The sequence below is a fragment of the Arachis ipaensis genome, chromosome B5, assembly GCF_059453495.1.
Source record: "Arachis ipaensis isolate K30076 ecotype BB chromosome B5, ASM5945349v1, whole genome shotgun sequence".
NCBI classification, from domain to species: Eukaryota; Viridiplantae; Streptophyta; class Magnoliopsida; order Fabales; family Fabaceae; genus Arachis; species Arachis ipaensis.
Genome location: NC_142440.1, coordinates 21,505,497 through 21,513,738, shown reverse-complemented (window position 1 = coordinate 21,513,738; position 8,242 = coordinate 21,505,497).

Here is an 8,242-nt window from a genome sequence, read left to right as displayed (position 1 = left end):
ATCTCATTCAAGAATTATTTCCCCAAGACGTTGCAAACAGGATTTTGCCAGTTAAAATTCAGCAGAGTAGGGACAAATTGCAATGGGATTTGAACAAATCCAAGCAATATGATACAGCTTCAGGTTACAGAATTGGCTATTTATTTTACCATCCGCCTCTGGAGCTTTGCCCTAATTATATGCAGCAGAAAAAGCCGTGAATTGATCTATGGAAGTTGAACTTGCCTCACAAAATTAAGCTATTTATCTGGAAAGCTTTCCATGGCCGACTTCCGGTGCTTGCTCAGATTCATCACCGCATCCCATCTATATCACCAATATGCCCTTGCTGTCATGAAGCAACGGAAACCGTCACTCATTGTTTGATCGATTGCTCTAGAATTAAAGACATATGGTCTCAGAGTTATCTTCGTGACTGTCTTCTCCCTCAGAGTTCTAACGACTTTTGGACATGGTGGACTGCATCAACAGAGATACTTAACCCGTTGAAGAATGCTGACCGTAATCCTCAATTGCTTGCCATCATTTGCTGGAACTGCTGGAAAGCTCGCAACCAGTTGATTTTTGAAGGTTCTACTTCTATGCCGTCTGCCATTCTAGCAAGCTCTGTCAAGTTGCTTCGCGAAATCCAAAGAACTCCAAGTTTAGGTCATCATCTCCATGAGACAAGCTCTTAGTTGCATTCAATTTGATTTATCATTATTTCTTCTTTAAGATTTTTCTTCGTTTTTCGACCACGCACCGTTGGATGAACACCTTCAGTGTAGTGTTTTTGGGAAATTCCCACCTTTTATTATGCTGTTCTGCTTTTGGACATCTTTGTATTTCATTTTTTAATAATTAATGAAATATAACCTATTATCTTTGAAAAAAAAAAAAAACTTCATATCGTACATTTAGTTTGTTTTAAAATTTTATTGTTTTGTTTGATTATTTTTTGTTATTTCAAAAACAAATATGATTATATAGTTTAGTGTATGTTTATTATCAAAAACTAAAAATTATAATTTTTGTGTTTACTTTTTTAGTTAAACTATTAACTACAAAAATTTATTTTTTATTTATCAATTTTGTTCTTTATTATTTGTATCATAAATTTTATTTTTTTTTTTGTAATATTTTTTTTAATATTGTCTCGTACATGTTATTACTTTTAGAATACTTGTTATTTCTTGTTTATATGAGTTTTTTTTATCGCTATTACTATTTCTTTTTTATATGGAACTTTTTTTATTGTTTTATATTGTAATTTATTATTTCCATTAGAAAGACTAAAAATAAAAAATTAAAATAAAAGTAATATTAGAAATATAAACAGGAAAAATTATAACTAAAAAAATATTAAAGATGATTGAAAGTACTAAAAAAAAGTACTAAAATTTAAATATTTTTCTATTAATTTAATTATTTTATTAATTTTTATAATTTTACCAACTTATACTTTTTTTTTCAATTGAGCAGTTAAAAAGAAAAATATATAAAAATTCAATTGCAAATTTGATAAAATTACAAGGATTAAACCTTTTTTTTATCTAAAAATGACTTTGAATAATATAATTCAAATAATATGTAGTTTATTACCATCTATCTTGATAAAAAAATGTCAACCATAAACTCCGTTAGCACCAATTTATTTTAAATTAAAAATTAATGTTATTCAAATTACAGTATACTAACTTTAATCCGAACACACAACATTGACAAAAATATTAGAATTATCCAGCAATAACATTATGCGGCTGTCTGTGCATGTGCGGTTGCCAGTGCCGTTGCCGCCAATATTTTTCTCATCGTTTCAAAACTCTCAAATGCATAATCATGATCAAGCATTTGAAGATGAGATCCCGTACCACCAGTTCTATAGCTACACTGCCATGCTGCAGCAGGGAGGATAATCCCTTTGGACCATGCACTGGTAACAACTAACAGTGGCGAGCTTCTGAATTCTGATCACCCATACATGTTCCAATCCCAGCATTTATGCATGTTTTGTTTATTTTATTTTTAATTATTATTACAGCTGTTCGAGGAGTAGCTTCTACTTTTCTTTTTGTTATTGGTTATAGTTTAAATTTTCTGTTAAATTTCTGTATGTGCACGTATTTGCATGCAGCTTGAAACTAAAAATTAAAGCGTGTAATATCCCTTATCGTTTTCTTTTTTTAAATAAATAGCATCTTATTGCATCTTTATTATATTATACCGTTCTTATAAAAATAAGAATTATTCATAGAACCTATTTAATTCGAAAGAAAGAACAATAGAAATCAACCTCATTATATATTCAAATCAAATAAATAAAAGATAATCACTAAATAATTAATTAATTAACAAGTATATTTTTGTAAGGTGTCTCTTATAGTGTTTAATATTCAAAAATAAAAATTAGTCCACTTTATATTATTTTTAGTTTTAGATAAATTAAATAAAACATTTTTAAGCTCAAAAAAATCCACCTTCATGGGTAGTCAATTGTTTTATATACCCATTATTTTTTATTTTTATTTTTTTCTATTCAATGGAAAAATAGATGTACATTATTTTTTCGTGTAGATTTTTAATTTTAATAGGGAACGGCTTTATATTGTTTTATCGTATAAATTTTTAATTATTAAAAGAAAATAGTAAAATATAAAATATGTGTTTGGTTTAGTATTAATAACTTTATATGGTATATTTAGTTTGTTTTAAAGTTTTATTTTTTATTTGACTATTTTTTTTAATTTCAAAAGCAGATGTGATTCTATAATTTAGCGTATATTTATTATCAAAAACTAAAAATTATAGTTTTGTGTTCACTTTTTTCGGTTAGACTATTAATTAAAGAAATTTATTTTTTATTTATCAATTTTATTCTTTGTTATTTGTATAAAAAAATTATTATTTTTTTATAATATTTTTTTTCAATATTCTCTAGTAAATGTTATTATTTTTAGATTTTTTGTTTTTTTTGTTTATATAAGTTTTTATACCGCTATAATTATTTCTTTTTTGTATGGAGCTTTTTTTTTGTTTTATATTATAATTTATTAATATATTAAAAAGACTAAATTAAATAAAAAATAAAAATAATATTAAAATTATAAATTGTAAAAATTATAACTAAAAAAATACGAAAGAGTACCAAGAGTACTAAGAAAAGTACCAAAATTTAAATATTTTTTATTGATTTAATTATTCGGTTGATTTTTATAGTTTCATCAAAATTACAATTAGGTCCTTATAATTTTTTTTTTCTTTTCAATTGAGTAGTGTAAAAAATGCAATTAAAAAGAAAAAAATATAAAGATCTAATTACAAATTTGATGAAACTATAAAGATTAATAGAATAATTAAATATTTTTTTATTTAAAAATGACTTTGAATAATATAATCCAAATAATATTTAGTTTATTACAATATATTTTGATATAAAAATCGTCAAATATAAACTCCGTTAACATCAACTTATTTTTAATTAAAAAATAATTTTATTCAAATTAATGTATACAAACTTTAATCGAAACACACACAAATATTAAAATTATCCAGCAATAATAAATGGCGGTGGACACATTAATTAATTAAACGTTATATATTAATTAAGCGTTGACCCAAATGGTCTGATCAGTTTTTGTCAAATAAAAATTAAGCATTGTATATCAATTAAGTATTACATCATTTTCTTGTGTAGATTTTCAATTGTATTCAGTGGAGGAATGGATGTACACCATTTTCTTGCGCAAATATTCAATTATCAAAAGAAAATGATAAGATATAAAGTATGTGTTTGATTTAACATTAATAATTTTAAATCGTATATTAAGTTTGTTTTAAAGTTTTATTTGTTTGTTTGACTATTTTTTTTATTCTAAACACAAATGTAATTTTATAGTCCAACGTATGTTTATTATCAAAAATTAAAGGTTGTAATTTCTGTGTTTTCATTTTCAATTAGACTATTAATTAAAGAAATTATTTTTATTTATCAATTTTTTTATTATTTGTATCATAACTTTTATTGCCTTTTTTTCGTAATATTTTTTCTCTGATACTCTTTGATATATGTTATTATTTTTAGAGTTCTTATTTTTTTTATATACGAGTCTTTTTTACCGCTATTGTTATTTTGTTTTTACATGAAATTTTTGTTGTTGTTTTATATTGTAATTTATTAATCCCATTAGAAAGACTAAATTAAATAAAAAATTAAAATAAAAGTAATATTAAAATTATAAGTAGTTAAAAGAATACTAAATAGTAGTGAAATTACTAAGAAAATTATTAAATTTAAATAATATTTTATTAATTTAATTAGTTTTAATTGTAATTGGGTCCTTACATATTTTCTTTTAATTGAGCAGTATAAGAGTATAATTAAAAAGAAAAAAAATATAAGGATCTAATTAAAAATTTGATAAAATTATAAGGACTAATAGAATAATTAAACTTTTTTATCTAAAAATAATTTTGAATAATATAATCCAAAAAATATTTAATTTATTACAATCTATTTTGATATAAAAATTATCAACCATAAACTCTATTAACACTAATTCATTCTTAATTAAAAATAAACTTTATTCAAATTATAATATACTAACTTTAATTCGAACACAAAAAAATATTGGAATTATCCAACAATACTAAATGGAGGTACAATACTAAATGGAGGTGGACATATTAATTAATTAAATTTAATTACACGTTGACTCAATCATCTAATAATTTTTTTTAAATGAATTTTTTTTTTATCAAAGATAGGAGACTCGAATCCATAACCTCTTAATTGAATATGGGGAGACTATGCCATTTGAGCTATTACTCATTGGCCAAATATTTAAATTTAAATCTTATTTGTTGGCTTTTAAATTTGAATTTTTTATTTATTATTTCAATTTTAATTTTGATATAGAGAATGAAGTTGCACATACGGAAAAATCTTCTCGAGAAAAAATATTTATTATTTATTAGTTTATTTTTAGTTAGTAATTATAATCATTTCTAATTATTTAAATAGTAATAATTTTAAAATAGGTTCTTATATTTTTTTTCTTTTCAATTGAGCAGTATATAAGTACAATTAAAAAAAATATAAAGATCTAATTACAAATGTGATGAAATTATAAGAACTAACAAAATAATTAAACTTTTAAATAATATAATTTAAATAATATTTAGTTTATTACAATCTATTTTAATATAAAAGTCATCCAATATACACTCTATTAATACCAAATTATTTTTAATTAAAAATTAATTTTATTCAAATTACTGTATAATATCTTTAATTCAAACCCACACCAATATTGGAATCCAGCAATAATAAATGGCAATGGACATATTGATTAATTAATTAAGTGTTATATATTAATTAAGCGTTGATGGTTTGATCAGTTTTTGTCAAATAAAAATTAAGCGTTACATAATATTAAGAATTACATCATTTTTTCGCGTAGATTTTCAATTGTATTCAGTGGAGAATGAATGTACACCATTTTCTCGTGTAAATCTATTTTTTTTTATCAAAGATAGGAGACTTGAACTCGCAACCTCTTAATTGAGTATGGGAGACTATGTCATTTGATTACTCATTGGCCTCGTGTAAATCTATTGTTATTAAAAGAAAATAGTAAGATATAAAATATATGTTTGGTGTAACGACCCAATTTCCTAAGTCATGATCATACCAGAAACCAAGTGTCACCAACTCGTTCACATTAAATCTTTACTATGTATTATTAAGTCTGTAATCGGGTTAGCGTACTATCCAGTTTTGGAAAAACTTTTATAAGAAAACTTGCAAGGACAACTAATTAAACATACACAAGCATAAGCATACAGGTACTGTTGTACATATATATACTCGTCCTCGTCATCGAAAATCTCTATAATCTCGGGAGGGGCACTGGCACTCGTGCTACTGGTCTGACCAGCACTCGCCGGTCCACTAATAGAGGCGGTGAGCGGCTTCTCAGAAGATGGCTCGGATGAAGATAATGAGATCTGCTCCACGGGGATGTCCTCCTCCAGTACAGGCTCTGGAAAATGCTCCTCCATGGGCTCAGGCTTAGGGTCCGCCTGATCCGCAGGCTGATCGGGATGCTGGTGAGGCACCGGCCCATCATGAAACGGGTGAAATGGAGCATCTGGGTGGAGCCACTGCAGTGGGAACTCATAGGGCATGTCGGGGTTAAACCGTGGAATGTCAATCGGGTGATGGAAAGGATGATCACGCAGAATGTACATACGAGTCCTAATCTCCGCAGCTACTACATAAAACCTATGCTGTACGATATCCTCGTATATATAGGGAGGGTCCATCTCGTAAAATATAACTCCGGTCTCCATCTGAAGGGGAGGAAGAGAAGGGGTAAGAACTGGGGGTTCTTAGTAGGGTCGAGGGTGGTTAGTTTAGTCAGGATTACCACAGTTCAAGTAATTCACAATGAAATATACAAGTGTCACAAAGAAATATCTAGTCACCACAATTCAGAATAACATTAAGGAATGTATAAACACAAGAAGACAATCACAAACAATTTCACAATGTCAAGTAAAATGCAAATGCGCAACAAGAATGATGCATGTCTATTCCTAACGCAGGCCATGAGGTCATGTGTCGGTTGCCTACCCACTCCCGACATTACCCGGGCACGAGTCCCAGATATGGTTTTCCAGATGCATCAGTGTGCTTATAAGCCGTACGGCTAGGTCGCATACAGTGTGACTTTCCAAATCAATAAGCGTACATCTGGAAAACAATTCTCAGTGTGTGGGCGTCCCCACTTTACATTTGGCACTAAGGCCCAAACAATGTCACATCTGCTCTCATGTGGCAGTAATTTTGAATAAAAACTCAAAATAGCATTTTCCTTTCAAAACTTAGTTTATAATAATAAACATAACCTCAGTCTTTTTATAAAAATATAATGACATCCTTTAAAATAAAATTTTCAGACTAATATCTTGTCCTTCAACGAGACCGAAAACCTGTTTTATTTTTTATCAAAATATTAACTTAAAAATTTATCCATTCTCGAGCTGACTAAAACACAACTTCATCAAAATATCAATATATCAACAAAATTCAACATGAAATGCAATCAAATTTCAATAACACTCAATCCAAACATCAATTTACTTATCAAATATCATTTAGTCGGTAAAAATTTATCAAAACCCTACCTTCGTACGTAATCGAAATACTCGAAACTCTAGAAAAACTTTCTGACCGTGCTGCTGAAGGGAAAAACGTCCGGAATCCTCCGTGCCTCCTAGAACTCCAGTTGGCCAAGCTCAAGGGGTAGGGGAGCTACGTCACCGTCGATTTCCACCAGACAAAAGTAACGCCAACACGTAGAAGAGGAAGATACGAACACTTTTACCGGATTAAATTTTTTATTGGAGTTACAGATCGCAAGAAATCGAGGCCGAAAGGTTAGAGGGTTTTACCGTTCTCTCATAAAACTTCGGTCTCTCTCTCTGTTCTTTCTTTTTCCTTAGGCTTGTGAATGAAAATGAAAAGTTAAGCAAGGAAAGTAATTGGTGATGATTAAGGCTTAATGAGTTGTCAAGTTCTTATCTTACATTCTTATATTAAAGCCATGCTCCCCCTTTTCTTTACCTTTCATTCCATGTACATATAAGATATATGTATAAAAGTAACATTAGTAAGAATTATATATATGTATATAGTTAAGCATGCAAGCCACGTTTTGGCTTTTTTTATTCTAATTCCCTTAAGGCTTTGGCCAAAGAGAAATAAATATATAAATATTATAAATATATAATAATAATAATAATAATAATAATAATAATAATAATAATAATAATAATAATAATAATAATAATAATTTTCTTTAAATAAAATAATAAATCACAAATAACTCATTATTTAATTTTTTAAAAATTTGGGTCTTACATTTGGTCTAGTATTTATAACTTTAAATTATATATTAAGTTTGTTTCAAAGTTTTTTTTTTGTTTGACTATTTTTCTATTCTAACAATAAATGTGATTTTATAGTCTAATATATGTTTATTATAAAAAATTAAAAGTTGTAATTTCTGTGTTTATATTTTCAATTAGACTATTAATTAAAAAAATTATTTTTATTTATTAATTTTGTTCTTTATTATTTGTATCATAAATTTTATTGTCTTTTTTTGTAAAATATTTTCTTTGATACTCTCTCATGTATATTATTATTTTTAGAGTTTTTATTTTTTTCTGTATATATGAGTTTTTCTTCTACCGCTGT